Below are 21,182 nucleotides of genomic sequence, written 5' to 3' on the forward strand. Positions count from 1 at the left end.
GATGGAACCACTGACTAATTACCAAATATTGAATTTTCGGAAATCCAAGAAACCTGATACCACACAAATGAGAAATAAAGAAATTTTGGAGCAAGTTGACTTGACAAACGTTCCTGATTTTGCAAAAGATGATTTAAAGAAATTAATTACAAACTATTCGGATATTTTTTCACTACCAGATGAGCCAGTAACTGTAAACAATTTTTACGAACAGACTATCAATACCAGTGATCCAGTTCCAACTTATATACCAAATTATAAAACCATTCATTCCCAAAGTGATGAAATTCAAGCCCAAGTTAATAAAATGCTGAAGGATAACATTATTGAACCTTCGGTATCGTCATACAATAGTCCAATACTTTTGGTTCCGAAGAAATCAACAGATGATAAGAAAAAATGGCGTCTTGTCATAGACTTTAGACAGCTCAACAAGAAGATATTAAGTGACAAATTTCCTTTGCCAAGAATAGATTCAATATTGGATCAGCTTGGTAGAGCAAAGTATTTTTCAACTTTAGATTTAATGTCGGGATTTCATCAAATCCCACTGGATGAGTCTTCGAGAAAATTTACTGCTTTTTCGACCCAATCAGGTCATTACCAATTTACAAGATTACCGTTTGGATTAAATATTAGTCCAAATAGTTTTCAAAGGATGATGACTATTGCAATGTCTGGTTTGACACCAGAACTCGCTTTTGTTTATATCGATGATATAATAGTCGTAGGTTGTTCAATGCAACACCATTTACGCAATTTATCGATAGTGTTTGAAAGAATTCGTAAATATAATTTAAAATTAAATTTGGCAAAATGTAAATTCTTCAATACAGAAGTTACTTATTTAGGGCACAGAATAACCGACAAAGGTATTCTGCCCGACAGTAGTAAATATGACGTAATAAAGAACTACCCAGTTCCGAGAAACAGTGACGAAGTTAGAAGGTTTGTAGCATTTTGCAACTACTACCGTAAATTCGTCCCAAATTTCGCAACAATTGCTTATCCGTTGAATCAATTGTTAAGAAAAAATGTAAAATTTGATTGGTCATCAAAATGTGAGGATGCTTTCAATGCTCTTAAATCATTTTTGATGTCACCAAAATTATTACAATACCCTGATTTTAAGCAAACATTTATATTGACTACCGACGCATCTGATGTTGGATGTGGCGCGGTATTATCACAGAATATTGATGGCAACGATTTACCTATAGCGTTTGCCAGTAAAAGCTTTACGCTTGGTGAAAAGAATAAATCAGTAATTTTAAAAGAATTAACAGCGATACATTGGGCTATCGATTATTTCAAAGCTTATTTGTATGGACGTAAATTTGTAGTTCGTACAGATCATCGCCCCTTAGTATTTTTATTTAATATGAAAAATCCGACATCTAAATTAACTAGGATGAGATTGGATTTGGAAGATTTCGATTTTTCCATTGAATATATTCAAGGTAAAACAAACGTTACTGCTGATGCATTGTCACGTATAATAATGACATCAGATGAATTAAAATCTAAAAGTATATTTACTGTTAATACTAGGTCAATGACAAGGAAGAAAGATAATGAAACTAAAAATGAACAACGATATTCCAGTCAAATCAATGTCGATAATAAGCCTGATCAACTTGTTATCTATATGACAGAGAACCCGACTGAAGCTAGAAAACTACCAAAACTTCGAAGTATAGTGGAAAATGAAAATTTAATTTTTACAATGTATGAAGCGCAGAAAAATAAAGTTATTATACGAATAACAACACGATTGCGAAGTATAAGACAAACACTAGTGTTTGCACTTTCAGTGTTAGAAAAAGAAATGAATATTAATAAAATTGATAAAATTGCACTTTCGAGTCTTGACCCAATTTTTAACATGGTATCTAAAGAAACTTTTAAAGAGTTAACTCTGAAATCAATCAAAACATTACAGATTATAATGTATAATCCACCCAAGTTCATTAGTGATCTTGGAGAAATTCAAAATATACTCAAAAACCATCATGAGACACCAACTGGAGGACATATAGGTCAGCATAGACTGTACCTCAAGCTTAGAGAAATTTACAACTGGACAAATATGAAAAGTTCGATTGCTCAATTCATAAAGGCCTGTGAATTGTGCAAGTTGAATAAAATTACCAAACACACAAAAGAAAAATTAACAATTACCAATACCCCATCTAGACCATTCGAAGTGATAGCTATTGATACCGTAGGACCACTTCCAAAATCAAATAATAATAATAGATACGCTGTGACTATACAGTGTGAATTGACTAAGTATATAGTTTTAATTCCAATTCCAACTAAAGAAGCGAATGTAATAGCTAAAGCTTTGGTTGAAAATTTTATTTTGATATATGGTAAATTTTTAGAGTTAAAATCAGACCAAGGATCCGAATACAAAAATGAAGTCCTTGGCCAAATATGCAAGTTATTACAGGTTAAGCAAACTTTTTCTACAGCCTACCATCCACAAACGATAGGTTCATTGGAAAGAAATCATAGGTGTTTGAATGAATACCTAAGAAATTATGTCAATGAACACCATTCGGATTGGGATGATTGGTTACAATTTTATGCATTTACATATAATACTAGCCCACATACTGATCATGGTTTAACGCCATATGAATTGGTTTTCGGAGTTAAAGCAAGAGTACCACACGAAACATACACAGATAAAGTTGATCCAGTTTATAATTTTGATCTTTACAGTACAGAATTAAAATTCAAACTTCAAAAGTCACATGAAACTGTAAAACAAAAATTACTTGAACAGAAACAAATTCGAAAAGAAATAAATGATCGTTCAACGAATCCGATTCAAATCAAAACAGGAGATACAGTTTATTTGCAAAAGGAAAATAGACGTAAATTAGATTCATTCTATACAGGTCCATATAAAGTAACATCGATATCAGAACCAAATTGTGAGATCATAAATTTGAAAACGAATCATTCATCAATAGTTCACAAAAATAGATTAATTAGATCATAAGAAGTGTTAGTTTATAAACCCGAGCCTAATCTCATAAAAAAAAATAATGGAAATCAAAAAATAGTAAAAAATGAGATAGGTCAATATTCTTAGCATTAGCTGAGAAGTGAGAAATTCGGATAGTTTTAAGATACATTTTATTTTATTTTGCAACTACATATTCCAAATATTTCAATTATAATTACAAAAAACTGACATTTTATTTCATCATTGTAAAGGAGATTGAAACAATATTTTAGAATTTATTGAAACTATGTTGACAATAATTGAATGATTTCACTGCGTTACGTCATTCACCCAAAGGGGGATGGTGTAGCATTATCGTATCTGTAAAGAATTATTCTTTAGCATGTTTTTGAAAGATCATAAATATTTGATCTTAACAGTTTACAACTGTCCGTTTTCAAGCAGTCTTTCCCACATCTTTTAAAGTGGTGTTTTTCACATGCAGGACTGATGCGCCTGCATTTCTTCAAGTGCATTCCTCTCATGTTCCCACGAACAATGCTGGGACATGTCATTCACACCTAAATAACTTCGATTTACCACACAAGTTGTGCAACACTCTTGTTTCCCATACCGTACTCATGCTGAGTACGCGTATCACATTTCATACCCATAAATGCACACAATTCCTTCTTTCCACTCGAAGCGCTGACCTAACCGAACAGCGCACAGTTCAAGCAACCACGTGTGAACGTTTACTTAATTGAATGGTAAACGCCCCTTTTCGTAATTATCTTTTCCTTTCCTTGGATTGGCTATCGTTCTGTTGCATGGATCGATAGGCTATTGATATGTATGCGTTTCAGCCTTCTCCAGAAATTATGTACTAGATTAAGCAGGTTAGCTTAAGCTTTGATTTTGAATAAAGACTCATTATTGTTTCAACTCTCAACAAGACTAGTAACTACTAAAGGTTTCGCTTGCACTAAAGTTTGTTTAACGTTGTTTGTTTACACATTTTCCGCCAATCCAGTTCCAACCCAGGTTAAAACAGAAAAAACGGCATTAAAGAGCTATACTGTGTGGTTTGTTTTTACTTAGCGTGCATGCCCATTACATTCTCTCTTTATTTCACACAAACGTTATGCACTCTCTTTCATCTAATCGTATACATCCCCGCCCTGCGATCTGCCTGACGACCAATCAGCAATATGAATAAACTGATGGCTGCCTTTGCTTTGGCTACGCCTGTTGCCCTACCACAGTGCATCAAAATGGCGATTACATCGAAGACAGGCATAAGCGCTGTTTGCAGTTCAGAAGAAATTTTTCGGCCTATCTTGATGCATGGGAAATTCCTTGCCTGAATCGCCCAAGAAACCGTTTTTCTTCGATCACAGTACGCAGTTGCGAAGAAATGACAGTTCAAATGGCAGTCACCGTGGAAAGTTTCTGCCAGGAATCAGTCAAGAAGTTTCTTGAGCGATTCCTTTCAAACACCAAACTAGGCTATATATGTACGGAAAACGCGGAAAACTGATATGGACCAGTTATCATCAGCCGAGACCAACCTCACCGGATGACAATCATAAAGCTGTCGCCAAGCATCAGATTCCATCAACCGAAACGATTCTCACCGGACGAGCATCGTAAAACCTCAACTGCCGAGAATCGTCCCGAATTCCTAATCAACCTCACTCTTAGAAAAAATCATGTAAATTTAAGTTCACTTGGATGCACATAAAAGGAGCGGCCCGTTTGACACAAATTTACATCTTCTTTCACAAATAAAGTCGAGGTAGCAATCGCTAGAGCCGAAGCGAGAGATAAAACATATGTAAGTAAAATAATGAACTGGATTCGAACTCTGGTCCGCTGATTGAGAGGCACGTACTTTACCTCTCGGCTGTATCACCGAGTTGTGAGACAAACTATAAATGTAAAACTGTTTCCACCTATTCGGTCAGACAGGTTTGTTGATATCTTGTGCATCCAACTCAAACTTACACGATGGATGTAAAATTGAGTCAAATTTGCCATTCAGTCATGAAATGTTTACGTACGTTGATGGTTTACATCACGTGTAAATTCCTAATTTTTTAAGAGTGCTGGATTCTTCGAAGCATCACAACCCAAAAGCATCCAGACATCGCATCACATTATCACACCCACGCTATCACCTGCACCTGCATCGAATAACACACCTGCATCGATCACGTACGCAACGAAGGGACACCAAATCGACCGATTCCCACTGGCTCGTCAAAATATCACAGATTCCCAGAAAGCCCTGCATCTGTAACCGACCGCATCTCATTATCACACCTACGCCATCGCACGCACCTGCATGAAGAGAGTGCACCGATCACGTACGCACCCTCTGGACGACCGATCGGTAACACACGCATCTGAAGGACGCCACGCCACAGTTGATTCCCACGCCAGGGAAGCATGGAGAAAGAGACAACAACTAATCCTAGAGTTGGTAGCATCTAAGTGGTAGCATCTAAGAACTAACATTCAGTTTCGATTTCCATTTCGAATAAACATTTACTGGCGCCCGAATAGGGACCCGGTTCGTTAGAAAGTTCAATCGTGCAAGAGACAAACTTAATCGTACACAGTGTTAGAACCAAGTGTAGATTAAGACAAGTGGAGTGAAGTGAAACATCATATCCGATTGATCCGAAATTGAGCGTAACCGCACAGCAGCCGTGTGGAGGACCCCCGAGTAGAGGCGATCGAAGAGAACTCGCTACCAAAAAGGACAACGTCACCACACTGGGAGCACTCGGAAGCGAACCTGGTCTCACCCCAGCACGTCTCACTGCACCCGGCAGAGCTGGAACAAAGGGAGGTAGTAGGACTTATCCAGAGCACGCGATCCTGACCATCTTCATCCTGCCGTTAGAGTCACAGGAGTTGTGGAACCAAGTCCCGCAGTCGCACGGCGTCCCCGTACGATGCTCAAAATTATGTAAGTAATTAACCAATAAGGAAAAAATATATCACACAAAGTGAATAGTGTATTTAGTGCGAAAATAAATCACAAAAGAAGAAGTAGATTTTTATTCAAAAAAAAAATTCCAACGTATAATTTAAATTGTCATTTTTTTTTCTTCTCCTTAGTGTGAAAAAAGTGAATTTCCAGTGCTTTTTTTTTCTTAGAGTGAATTTAATTGTTTCGACAGTGACTTTCTCCCCTTCCTTTTAGCAAATTTTATATTACTCAGGAACAACTAAAATAATTTAAGCTGCATTTTTTCTCCTCCCCTGAGCAAGTGTATTTTCGTTGTTTTTATTAAGTGAATATTTTTGTTTTGACAGTTTTTCATTTTGATTCTCCTCAAGATTGAAGAAATAACTTTTGCCTTTGGAAACCTCAAATTACATAATATGGAGGAGCAAATCGAAGCCCTCACTGCAAGACTTGCGGCTTTAGAAGCTGCTGCTGCTCCACCAGAGCCAGTAGATTATTCCGATCCACCCCTTTATTTTCTTGACGAAAATGGAGCACCGGTCGATACAGATTCGATCGAAAAAGTTCCGGATCTCGTTAGGGATTTGCCATCATTTACCGGTGATCCCACAGACTTAAATTCATGGCTCAAAGACGCAGGCGGTCTAGTAGAGTGGTACACACCTAGAGGAAATGCCACAATTGCTAAAAGAAATACCTTCCATGCAATTTGTAAAACAATCCGCCGGAAAATAAAGGGAGAGGCCCACAATGCTTTGGTCGCATCCAATGTTAATTGCAACTGGCATTTAATCAAGCGTACTCTAATCACTTACTATGGCGAAAAACGAGATTTGGCCACGCTTGATTATCAACTGGCAAGTTCTTTCCAAAAAGGACGTGACTTAAAAGATTTTTACGACGAGATTAATAATATTCAGTCATTAATTTCAAATTGCATTTCAATTGACCCGCAATTCTCCCATCCGGAGGCAGCAAGATCAGTTCTTGCACTTTACAACAGAAAAGCAGTAGATGCATTCATTAGAGGTTTAGATGGCGAGGTGGGCAAATTCCTAAAAAATGCCAATGTCGACTCTATAGCCTCGGCATATTCGTACTGCCTTACATTTCAGAACATAGAATTCAGGCGAAATTTGATAAAACCTAAAATCTACGACAACGTTTCCAGTTCCAGACACAATCCATCTGTAATACCTTTTAAGACTGTCAATGTCAATCCGCGAGCAAACATGCGTTTCCGGTAACGCAACCGATGTATTCCCTTCCAAGGCCTATTCAAGTACAGCAACGCCCCCCTCAACCTTTCTACCCACCTCCACAACATTATCCACCACAACACTATAATCCTCAACAACAATATCGGCCCCCACAACAACCTTATCCTCAACAACAATACCGCCCCCCTCAACCAATACAGCCCTTTAGGCCACCAGCTCACGTTTACCAAGGAAATCAATCCAGAGTTCCAGATCCCATAGACACCGACGTATCTATGAGGACTGCAACGACAAACTATGCCAATAGGCCACCCAAAAGGCCAAGAAATTTTCACATAGAGACACAGCAACAGTGCTTCGAACCCTATGAAGAGTATTTGCAACAAATTGAGGAAGAAGAAGATAGCTCATTTGAGCGCTATTGCAAAACAGTTGAGACTCAAGATTCTCAAACTGAACCCGAACCTGAAGCTGAAGTAGCTGAGCTAAATTTTTTAGAGTAGGCTCTTCACTTCCATATTTTTTATTCAAGGGTAAACTCGAAAACCCATTGAAAATTTTAATAGACACTGGGTCGAATAAAAATTTTATTCACCCAAAATATACAAAGATTTCTCACTACGTAAAATGTCCGTTCTCAGTCTCATCTGTTGGCGGAGATATAATCATCACTAAATTTTCAACGGCGAAATTATTTAAACCACATTCGAATGTGGATGTAAAATTTTTTCATATGAAAAATTTAAAAACATTTGATGCTATAATTGGTCACGATACATTGAAAGAATTGGACGCAGTCATTGACACAGCCCGTGAAAAAATGACAATTCACGGACACCATGAAATCCCCTTACTACAATATAAACTGCAACAGGTAAATAAAATCACGGTAAGAGATGATCATTTAGAATCAAAACAAAAACTGCTACTTAAATCGACTTTGGCTAAATTCCAGGATCTTTTTCAGCCCGCTAATGAAAAGCTCCCTTTTACAACTAGGGTAAAAGCAGAGCTCAGAACTACTGACGATGATCCAGTTTACTCGAAATCATACCCCTACCCACAGGCCCTGAAGGAAGAGGTCGAAAGGCAGATCAACAAACTGCTCAACGATGGAATCATTCAGCCTTCCAAATCTCCCTACAACTCGCCAATATGGGTTGTACCGAAAAAGACGGACGCATCCAACGAGAAGAAATACCGTCTAGTCGTCGATTACCGGAAGCTGAACAACAAGACAATCAGTGACAAGTATCCCATTCCGGATACGTCAACAGTATTGGCAAACTTAGGTAGGAGTAAATATTTCACAACCCTTGATCTAGCATCAGGGTTTCATCAAATCAAAATGACCGAAAAAGATATCGAAAAAACAGCATTTTCCATTAATAATGGAAAATACGAGTTTGTTCGATTACCTTTTGGACTGAAAAATGCTCCTAGTATTTTTCAGCGTGTCATGGATGATGTTCTTCGGGAACATATTGGGAAAATATGTCACGTCTATATCGATGACATTATTATATTCGGAGAAACTCTTGAAGCTCACTTAAAAAACCTTGAAACTGTGCTCGATACATTGAAGAAGGCTAATTTCAGAATTCAGCCTGATAAGTCAGAATTCTTGAGAACCGAAGTAGAATTTTTAGGATTTATTGTATCCAATAATGGGCTAAAACCCAACCCAAAAAAAATTGAAGCTATAGAAAAATATCCACAACCCTCTAACTTAAAAGAATTGAGAATGTTTTTAGGCCTTTCCGGCTACTATAGACGTTTTATTAAAGACTACGCGAAACTTGCAAAACCATTGACAAATCTACTGAGAGGAGACAATGGCCATAAACAGATTTCCAAATTTCAATCAAAAAACTTCAAAATAAATCTCAATGAAGAGGGAGTTTTAGCTTTCAACACACTAAAGAACATTTTGTCTTCGGAAGACATACTAATTTTTCCCGATTTTTCAAAACCCTTTGTTTTGACTACAGATGCTTCCGATAAAGCATTAGGTGCGGTTCTTTCACAGGTCACTGACCAAGGAGAGAGACCAATTTCCTTTATTTCAAAATCATTGTCAAAAACCGAAGAGAACTATGCCACCAACGAAAAAGAACTATTGGCTATAGTTTGGGCTTTGAATTCCTTCAGAAATTTCATTTACGGCGCAAAAATTAGCATTTATACCGATCACATGCCACTAACATTTGCTAATTCTCCTAAGAATTCTAATGCGAAGCTAAAAAGGTGGAAATCCTACATTGAAGAGCACGATTATGAGATGTTTTACAAAGAAGGGAAAGCCAACGTCGTTGCTGACGCTTTGTCTAGAGTCCAAATCAATTCCCTTACACCAACCATGCATTCCGCTGAAGATGATGACAGCTCCTACATCCCTTCCACAGAATCCCCTATCAATGTCTTCAGAAACCAACTCATTTTTAGAATTGAACCACAATCAAGCTATAAGTTATCCATACACTTCAAAAAATTTAAGCGACATATATTTACGGAACCATCCTTCAATAGAAAATTCTTAACAGAAAAGCTCAAAGATTTTCTTCTCCCAAATACAATGAATGGCATTATGACAAGTGAACCTATAATGGGCCTAATACAAGAAATTTATAAAGATAATTTTAACGCTCGCACGATACGAGCCAGATTCGCCCAAAGAATTGTCGAAGATGTGTATGATGAAAACGAACAAATTAAAAAAATACAAGAGGTTCATAGCTACGCTCATCGTAACGCGAATGAAAATGTAGCCCAGCTGATAAAATCTTGCTATTTTCCATGCATGAGTAAAACAGTTAAGGATTTTGTTAAGACTTGCGAGATATGTCAAACCGAGAAATATGATAGGCATCCTCAAAAAACTCAAGCAGTCAAAACTCCTGTACCCTCATACCCAAGCGAAATCATACATATCGATATCTTTGTCTTCAATCAAACAACCAACTTCATTTCATCAATAGATAAAATGTCCAAATTTGTCAAAATTAAACCAATTAAATCTCGATCCATAGCACACATTCAGGGACCTCTTTTAGAACTCATGTATGACTGGGATATACCCTCAACAATTGTAATGGATAACGAACGGAGTTTCTGCTCCGAAATAATCGAACAACAAATCAGAAATCTAGGGGTTAAAATCTTCAAAACTCCCGTTTACCACTCCGAAACAAACGGACAAATAGAGAGGGTACACTCCACATTAAGAGAAATTATAAGATGTTCTAGGCACTCTAGCCCCAATTTGACTATTAATGATCTTGTTCAACTTGCCGTTCACAAATACAATAATACAATCCATTCATTCACCAAAGACACTCCCTAAAACATGTACACTGGAGTGAATATAGATAACCTCTCCATAAAAGATTTTAAAAAACAAAAAAAAGAAAATCTTGACAGGGTTATAAAACTTTTTGAAAAAAGGAATGAAAACGTTGATCATCTTCAATATCAAAATTATAAACCTAACTCTTTTGCTTTCGAGAAAATAAAAAGCGTTTCAAAAAGAGACCCTAAATTCAAAAAAATATTAGTGAAACAAAACCATAGTCTAGTCTAGTCTAGTCTAGTCTACACATACACAGCCATTCATTGAAAGAATCCTGGAAAATGATAGAATTGACTACTTCCATCATTTTTCTTGTCATTATTAATGATTGCAGTACATCGGAGATGCATTACAAGCATTAAAGCGGCCAGGCCTACTGTGCAGCGTTTTAATACAACAATAGAAACAATGAGTGGGGACATCTCGTACCAACCGCTCAGTTTATGAAAAGCAAAATACGGTGAAAATCGGTGGGGGTGACTTTGCTAAGAAGGTTAATGTCACCCCTTGGTCCTTAGTCCTTGGTCCTTCCTGGGATGGAACACAGGTATTTACTCCGTGTCCTGGCCCTATTGCCTAGGCTAAAGCGCCTTTACTCGCTCTCTGAAAATAAACCAAAAAGTTATGATCCCATGACCCTTCAATGATGGCCCAACTCAAAAATATAAATTAGTTTTACATTAACTATCTTACCCGGTATATACGAAAACTCAAAAATGTTATGATAAATAAATCAGTAAATAAATACATGTAGGTATAGGCAAATATATAAAGGGTGTGCGAAGTGGTGACTTGGCAAGTGATAACAAACATACGGAAGATACAAAATATATTGGTAAGATCTCACCCAATTTCAGCGCCATTCGATCAGCATAAATAATTCGGTGTGTCCGAAGGTCGAGACAATATTACGCCTTAGGAAATTAAAGATTTCCAACTAAATACCGTTATTTACACCAAATTTGTTGCATGTCAGCTGAATCCAATTCACTCATTCGAATCTATTATTTAAAGTTTGCAACTGCGCAAGTACGCACGAGAACACCGCCGCGGAAATATCGACTCTACTGAGCAGCATTCAAACGGAACGTATCGAGCAAACGAAACTATTTTTCTACTTCCGCCGCACACACTAAACAGCGCCACGATGGCCACTTGTAGCCGCAGGAACTGAACCTAGCAGACGGAAACATACTTTGCAAATGACATCGATCGACCAATACTCTCAACTGCTATTTTTCCGTATGACGCGAATTGAAAAGCTTCTGCCACTCAATATCCCGAAAGTTTCACCAAAAATGGCTGAAGACCAAAGTCCACCGAGATTAACTTTGATTAGATTGTTCCAAAATTTCACGTTATTTTCACAAGCGCACAACCTCAAATCTTCCGAAACGGCCAAAACTAAAACTGTACGCCTTTGCTGGAAGGCGTAGCACCGCCAATTTCATCAGCCGATTCCAGCGAGGAAACACGCGAACGCAGAATCACTGTCAAAAAACGCGACCGTTCACAATCACGGGTTGCTGTGATCTCATATTAGTGAAACAAAACCATAGAACACATATTATTGACGATAAAGGCAGGAAAGTTCATAAGTCCAATTTGCGAAAAATCACACAACAATGCTAACAAAAATATTCATTTGCTCCATATTACAGATTCTTCTGGCTAACCGGCGTAAGCGCCACATTCCATATCCATAACTTAAACGATAGCCCACTAGCAATTATTCCATTAGGGAGGGCTCAAGTAAAAAAAGGATACATAAGAATTATTCATCCAATAGATCTGTCAGACATTGAAAAGACCATAGCAAATGTTAATGACATAAGTCCTAAACATGAAGCCTATAAACCACTCTATGATTTAATTGAAATTCGGAAGCAAAGACTTTACGACTCTTTTCTTAAGTTAAAACCACGCAGCAGACAAAGGCGTTGGGATTTAATCGGCACCGCATGGAAGCTGATTGGAGGAAGTCCAGACGCAGAAGATTTACGCATCATCGAGAAATCATTAAACGCATTGACAACGGAGAACAACAAACAAATCCTAATAAACAACGTTATTGAACGTCGGTTACACAACATAACAACAAGTATTAACAACGTCATCAGAATCGAAAAAGAACGGATACACACTCACACGGTTATGATCAACCTTTTAATCGTACTTTTCCAAATTGAATCCCTACAAGAGCAAGTGGACGTTTTAGAAGAAGCAATTTCCATGGCCAAACACGATATTCCAAACAGCAAAATATTCAACACAGAAGACTTAAACGCTATTTTGGACTACTTGAATTCGCAAAGTGTTCACGTGTCATCATTTGATGATTTAATGTCGCAATCCACAGCACAAGTAGTGACAAATGCCACGCATATTGTGTACCTGTTGAAAGTCTCACAAATCACTGACCTTAGTTACGAGTACATCTATGTCGAACCACTTATCAAATCTGGTAAGAGAGTAGTTTCACAACATAACTACTTCCTGCTAAATAATTCAGATGTATTCGAACTGAATCAACAATGTAGGAATAAAAATCAACTCTTCATTTGTGACGATCATCAGATAAGCCCTACTACTAAATGTCTACATCGGCTTATAAATGGCAAAATGGCTAACTGCACATTCGAGAAGGTCTACTCAAACCAAGGTATCATCAAAAGGGTAGATGACGGAGTAATTCTTATTAATAGTGCGGTAGCTGAGATACGTTCAAACTGCAGCGACAATAACCAAACTCTTAATGGTTCATACTTGATTAATTTTGAACGTTGTGCCCTACAGATAAATGGTCAACTCTATGTCAATGAGGAGACCACAATGAAAATACATTCTTATCTTCCAACAACAGGGATATTAGTAAAAGAAGTGGATTTGATCGACACCTTGCCCATGGAATACCTGCAGAACATCACCCTTGATCAACGAGAACGACTCCAACTGGTGAATCTAACCTCTAGAAGCTGGATGACTGGAATTGTTGGATCAATCAGCGTTTCTACGGTAATTCTACTATCGCTTTTTGGAAAGTTTGCTCTCTACCTCTACAGGAAAAGAAAAACAAGTGTCAACGTCGAGATATCCCGAAATGCGCTTCTTCCGAATGACCAACACGGAGAGCTTCGCGGACGAAGCAACTTAAGGAGGGAGGAGTTATCATCAGCCGAGACCAACCTCACCGGATGACAATCATAAAGCTGTCGCCAAGCATCAGATTCCATCAACCGAAACGATTCTCACCGGACGAGCATCGTAAAACCTCAACTGCCGAGAATCGTCCCGAATTCCTAATCAACCTGGATTCTTCGAAGCATCACAACCCAAAAGCATCCAGACATCGCATCACATTATCACACCCACGCTATCACCTGCACCTGCATCGAATAACACACCTGCATCGATCACGTACGCAACGAAGGGACACCAAATCGACCGATTCCCACTGGCTCGTCAAAATATCACAGATTCCCAGAAAGCCCTGCATCTGTAACCGACCGCATCTCATTATCACACCTACGCCATCGCACGCACCTGCATGAAGAGATTGCACCGATCACGTACGCACCCTCTGGACGACCGATCGGTAACACACGCATCTGAAGGACGCCACGCCACAGTTGATTCCCACGCCAGGGAAGCATGGAGAAAGAGACAACAACTAATCCTAGAGTTAATAAAAAGTGGTAGCATCTAAGAACTAACATTCAGTTTCGATTTCCATTTCGAATAAACATTTACTGACCTTTGCTTATTAGGCAAGGATGAGCATTTTTGTCACATTGTTACTTCAGTTGTCTCCCTCCCTCAGGCAATAACCGACTCTTTTTAACATACATACTTATAAAAATAAACCCAAATGTAGAAATCATATAAAAGGCATCTGAATAAAGACAGAAAAATTCTGATTCTTAGCTCGACCCAATTGGGCGTCTCCAATCTGGCTATCGACTACTAAGTTTGAAGAATCCGTAAGCGACCCTTCTGGTTATCACCAGCAAGGCTATTGTCTTAAGTAAAGTCCGCCGCGTTTATTCCGCTTCGTGGCATGGTCCGTTAAACCATGTTAGTGAACAGTGTTAGGGGCTGTCCATTAATTACGTAAGGGAATTTTTGCGATTTTTCGATACCCCCTCCCACCCCCCCCCCCCCCCCCACCTTCTAAGATTTTTTGTATGGAAAGCCAAATATTGTTGTATGGCGCGTAGGATTTCTCCAACCCACCCCTCCCCCTATAAACCCTTACGTAATTAATAGACAGCCCCTTAATAGTAACTTAGGGGCGATTTCTTCACCCTGACTTAAGCGTTAAGCCAGGCTTAACTGTATGGGTAAGCCTGGCTTACCGGTTAAGCCGAGGTGAAGAAGTCGGCCCTTATACTTGTAATGCGTAAGGACAAGGAGATGGCGACCGTTAGGCAAGGTTCCTGAGTAAAACTGCGTGAATAAGGAGTAAATAAGGACTGTATCGTTAAGCCTTAGTGAACAAGAATAAAGAAGAAAGTGAACAATTTTGGCGTGAAATAGACGCGCAAGCGCGAAGTGTAGTACGTTGTACTCAGCAGAAATCTCAAATTACAGACCTCCATATTTACAGTAAATAAGCCTCACATATCGATCGCCCCTGATTGGTCCGATCGATGCTAGGCACCTCCTTCCTCAGAAAGACTATCATAGTATTTGTTTGTGAAATTCTAGAGTTAAGCTAGCGATAAGTTAAAAGGAAATAAACGAGTCAGAGTGAACCTGAATCTTAAACCAAACAGATGTCGTTTCGTTATTTCTCCGAACGACACATGTGCCAAGGGGGTCTTTGGGGGAGAGTCCGTGGAGATACGCTCTAATTCGGCCCACATATCAGAGCGCGAGTGCAGAGAAGTTCTGTCGAAAAACCAACATTCAGTGAGATATGACCCGTATGCAGATGTTCTTCATTCTTCCCTATTTCTTGGAGGACGGTGCAAAGACAAGGTTTGTCGCACCATATTTGAGAATAGAATATGGTTACAGTGAGGAACCTGGGTAGCCGTGAAAGATGTTCCAAAGATAGATTGGATCGGGGAATACCGGTATTATCTGAAAGACTGTGCGGGTCCTCTGGTCCAGTGTGGCAGTAGGTCTTTGTTCTATTTCTGGCTGTCTTCGACTGACTAATTGTAGATCGGGATTCAGTGGTTACTACAAAAGAATAATCAGGAACCAATCACTAGGACAAGAAGACGACGGAATCTTTTATCAACCTTGATAGGACTGATACACCATTACTCTCTGATACCACAGGCCCGGGTAATACAGAAGGTCAAAGAACACTTATATTGATAATTATGTACTCCTCTTTTTATAATACCAATGAAAACTACCCATAAACTTAGCATGACTGATGAATGAGTCCGGGCCAATTGACGATCATCAGTGGCCTATAGTACTTTAGATTTCACTCAAAGCCACACTGAGCACCTCAACCTCCGACTTTTATGCTGTGCATTGCCAGTCCGCTACTTCTCACGCTATTTTAAGTAGGGTAGAAGCTTCAGTTTTGGCCAGCCCGGAGTTTTGGCCATAGTGCGGTATTCAGCCTGTTACGATCTAAATCGGCATAAATTTATTTTTTACTAGTAAATTCTAATATAATATGATGATAACAGGTGTGAAAACCAAACATTTTAATTAAAAACTGGAAGAAAAAAATAATTTTCCTTAAAAAAATCAGCTCCCATATATCTATTTTGGCCAGGGTGCTTCTAATTTGGCCACTCCCATAAGAAATACACGTGATTGGCCAAAATAGAAACCAAAGCTGAGAATATGGCCAAAACTGCGGCAATACTTCTATTTTGGCCAGTGCCACTTTTGATACAAAAATCAAGTAGTAGCTTGATTTCTGCATTTTTCTAATAAACTATAAATTGAAACCTTTCATTTGACACATTGGTAGTTTTCATTGAAATATTGGTTGTTTTTATAAAAATGATTTCCCTTAGACTGGCCAAAACCGGTGCCCGCACCCTAGATTGTTAACGAAACATCGTGACTAATGAAAATCTCAACCCAATCAATAAACGAACATTACAAAAATTGCTGATTTTGATATTAAACGTGCAACTTCCTTCACTGATATTCTCAATTTACTATCGGAATAAACTCCTGAAAATCATGTGCAAACGGCTGTGCGATTCATAAAATCCAAATTAATAAGAAAGGCAAGATAAGGACAAATAATTTAGCCACAATACAGGTTATAATAGATGATTTGAAAGCACGTTGCAAAAGTCAAGAAAAACCAGAATCACTTATAACTAAATTGAAGCAACTGAGAAAGCCATCAACAACCAAGCTTTGCGATGAAATCGAAAGTCTGACTTTAAAATTGAAAAGCCTCTACATGGAACAGAAAGTTCCGGAAGAGGTAGCAAACTCAATGGCAACCGTGGAAAGATGGGTATTCTGAAAGTCAATGAAAATGTAAGTTCTGAAAATGCCCAGGTATTATTCACCAACTCCATAAAGTGTAACAAGCAATCGTTCCGCAACAATCCTCGATTTAATTCAAGCCAGGTTTAACTGTATGGGTAAGCCTGGCTTACCGGTTAAGCCGAGGTGAAGAAATCGGCCCTTACTCTCTTTCGTCACAATTCTAGCACAGGAAAAATGCACCGAACCATAGTCAAGTCCATTTCTTGCCTCCACAGTAGCAGCGTGAGAGATCCGACAATAGCAAACGCAAGGATCCTGGCTGTAGTGATAGAGGCAGTACGCACGTAACAAAGAAGCGTAATTTACGACCAAAAACTAGCATGGTGCAGCCGTTCATAAGAATGCATTGTAAGTCACCAAAGGAAAACGTTTCATAGTGTCGAACAACAAACGGAAGGCTAGGCCACGATACTGAAGATTTGAACATTCTCTGCGATAGGTCGCTGCTTGAAAGTCGTGGCATAGAACAAAAACGAATTTCATTTTAATCAAATGAGTAATAAAATTTTACTATCAGTGAACAGTCGATTCATAACAATTGAACAAGCCTACCCTTTAGGACGCTAATCAATAACTAGTAAAGGTTCTACAAGATTCTGGCTAACCGCTAGAGCAATAAAACGTGAGTAAGTTTTAAATTAAGGAAGACGCTCGGTCGCAGGCACTAGAAGCTAGTGTTTGATAATGTTTCAGCCTTACTAAATGTACCAAAAAAGGATTAGCTTAAATGCAAGTGTAAAGAGAAAGCGGGATTAGGACATTACATGGAAAAGTTAGCCGCGCATGCGTACTGAGCATCAATTCCAAAATTTTGGGCTAGGTACACTATAACCGACATTTTCATATGAATAAACAGTTCTTGATTGACACTCAAGCGACTCTCATCGATGTTTTCATCCGAAACCATCCATCTCCAAACATAATTAAACTAATCAGAAAACCAGCGCAAGTTTCTCCTCAGGCCGATATACTGCCCCTCCTTAGTCGGGCAAGTAGATCCTAGGCATTCTTAGTCTGGAACCTGTTTCAAAGCCGAGTATATCTGCAATTGTCGCACTCCGTTAATGTTCGCGCCGCGTCCTTCGCTCGATGTTACGCGCGGTGTCAACATTTGGTGGCTCCAGCCTAGGAATTCTACAGACTCCAAATAAAACGAAGTGTGGCCTGTGCAAAGAAGTGAGAAGCAGAATAAGCACAAAGCCAAGTGCTAGAAAGGTGCAAAGAAGAAGAAGAAGAAGCTGATGTGAGAGACAGAAGAAGAAGTGAGAAGCAGAATAAGCACAAAACTAAGTGCTAGAAAGGTGCAAAGAAGAAGAAACAGATGTGAGAAGCAGAAGAAGTCAGAAGCAGAATAAGCACAAAACCCAAGTGCTAGAAAGGTACAAAGAAGAAGAAACAGATGTGAGAGGCAGAAGAAGAAGTTAGAAGCAGAATAAGCACAAAAGCCAAGTGCTAGAAAGGTGCAAAGAAGAAGAAGAAGAAGTGAGAGACAGAATAAAAACGAAAGCCAAATGCCAAAAATTTCTAGATGAAAATTTAAGAAAAGGCGTAAAAATATAAAGAATGCAAGATTTAATAGACGAAGTCAATTATCTTGTTGAAAGATTCCATTTGATCGTCAAACAAACAAAATCAAAAATTCAAAAACTTTTATAAGTGGAGTAAAAAGCCACTCCTATCAGGAGAAATAAGCGAAACAAAAAAGTTTACATTGACCCTTTGGAAAAATACATCAAGAGAAGAAAAAGTTATGCATTCAATTTCTAAAATTTTGGAGTTGAAAAATAAACCAATACCTCAACACCGTAAAAAGCTCATTGAGATAGAGCGAATTGAAGAGAACAATAAACGTAACTAAAAACATAGAAAGAAAAAAAAACAGTTAAATAAACTAGCGCCGAATTGTGGACAAAAAGAAGAACTACATTGTGTGAATTCAGAACAATCACCAGGAACATTCAGTTTAATAGTGCTTAGGATTGCTCTACGGAATCTCTAAGTGCAAGGACAACACGCAAAGGTACGTAAAGAGAAAAATAACGAAAGAAACCATCACGATGGAATTTAATTTCACACAAAACCCAAATGGCCATTGCCGTCTATGTACCCAGAAGGACGGGGTACAAGACATGGTCGCTTGCGATTACTGTGATCACTGGTTCCATTATGGATGTGCGGGACTGTGTAAGCTTCCGGAAAAAAAATCTCTGGTTATGTGTTTAATGCGCAAAGTTCCAATACGAACAAAATACCATGAAGCAACAGCTAGCGGATATGGAAAAACTAAAACAACAAATGGAGGTATTGCGATTGGAAATTGACGCACTAACAAAGGCACAACGATCTGCAGAAGTACACGCAGACTCTATTGAAGCAGAACTCGCTCACTGTAAGGATAAACTAAATGCTAAAACCAGGAAGAAGGTCGCAAGCAGAATGCGCTGTGCCTACATCTGATTTACATCAATATAAATTCTTTACCCTTAGCAGACCACCCTGCTTCATACAGTTCATAAAACTGCAACATAAATCTTTTACCGAAACCTAAAGCATGTCGTAACCACTCGAGGTGACAGACCCGAACCATACCCAGGTCAATTTACATTTCACAGCGTGAGAACACAAATGCGAACGAACTACAATGTAACAGTCAGCAGTATGCATTCTATTTTACTTAACCCATCTGATTCCTATTAACGACACACAACTAACTGACTAGCACAGCGCAACTCTATCTGTCCTTCTCTATATCTCTATATACTTTAAACCGTTAGTGAGGATCGATACATATTTGATCGATCCCGAAATCCATGTAACCTAGCAAGTAAGATTGGTTGAAATAAAACATTCATTCAAAACCGAACCACCAAAGTATCTGCTTGTGACGACAAGTCCCCACACATGCAGTGCCCTATTCCATGCTTACTACACATCAATGGTGAAAAAAGTAGCACAGCAAGAAATTAAGTTACACGGTAAACAGGAGGTAGCTTGTCACAAAATTCATCAACGATGTGGCCGCAGGAAGAGCTACCGTGGAGACGGGTCAGTGTCATTTGGCATAGTCATTTGGCATAAGGCCGTTCGGCATAAGGTCACTTGACATAAAGACATTTGGCATAATAAAGAAGGGTGCATTTCGATTATGCCAAATGACCGTAATGCCAAATGTCTTTATGCCAAGTGGCCTTATGCCAAATGTCCAGCTCTCGTTTATAACAGAGGTGGACAGTACAATAATGATTATAACAGAGGCGGACAGTACAATAATAGTTATAACAGTCAGTACAACCATGTTATAACAGAGGTGGTCGGCAGAATAACTATCCCCAACAAGTGTATACTACAAATCAGGCTTGTCCGCACTGAACGCATGAAAATTCTGCTCTTTTGATTTACACTATGAAAACAATCATATTTATGCAGTCTGTCAATCTTACCCAATAGAAGGATATTGAAATATCCTAAATGTTATTTCGAACTGTCAAAAAACCGCACCGCAGAGCCACACTGAGCGCGTAAAGTGAAATTCACTGGGGTGAATTCACCCGGGTGAAATTCTCTTTGCACGCTCAGTGCGGCACTGCGGTGCGGTTTTTTGACAGTTCGAAATGACATTTAGGATATTTCAACATCCTTCTATCGGGTGAGATTGACAGACTGCATAAATATGATTGTTTTCATAGTGTAAATCAAAAGAGCAGAATTTTCTTGCGTTCAGTGCGGACAAGCCTGCTACAAATACGAAAAAAAAACAACCAATGGCAGCGAAAATGCCTTCGATACAACCAAGTATCCTATCAAAATCTTCCCAACAATTTATGACACAATCTCTGCAAAATATGACTAGCAAACCCTCACTAATTTTTGCCATAAATTTGAACGCATCCTACTTAGTTACAATATTTGTACAACTGCCGAACTGCAAATGTACATTAATTGTAGATAGTGCACACTTAATTTAGAATACCGTGTTCGGTAAATGTTTGACGAAAATAGAACAACTGAATACAGCTATACTTCATTGTTTACCTTTTGCACCCGGTTTTGACAGATGCTGTACTGAGCCTTAGTAAAATCGATTACCGAAGCTACCGAAATTGTTCTACTGTTCTATTTACGTCAAAATAGTGCTGAACAGGTAATTCAGGATTGAGTGTGTAGAGCCGATGTTGTAAATTAATGACGACC

At 38.6% G+C, this 21,182-nt stretch overlaps 1 long non-coding RNA gene across 1 annotated transcript in view; it reads left to right on the forward strand.

Moving 5' to 3' along the window:
• The window catches only part of LOC134291157 (uncharacterized), a 112,602-nt gene extending 92,260 nt beyond the window's left edge, over positions 1 to 20,342 (forward strand). Inside the window, exon 2 of the long non-coding RNA XR_009998944.1 lies at positions 14,941 to 20,342. This is a non-coding gene — a long non-coding RNA (uncharacterized LOC134291157). The remainder of the gene's footprint in view (positions 1 to 14,940) is intronic.
• The last annotated feature ends 840 nt before the right edge of the window (positions 20,343 to 21,182 follow it).

The sequence above is a fragment of the Aedes albopictus genome, chromosome 3, assembly GCF_035046485.1.
Source record: "Aedes albopictus strain Foshan chromosome 3, AalbF5, whole genome shotgun sequence".
Taxonomy (NCBI): domain Eukaryota; kingdom Metazoa; phylum Arthropoda; class Insecta; order Diptera; family Culicidae; genus Aedes; species Aedes albopictus.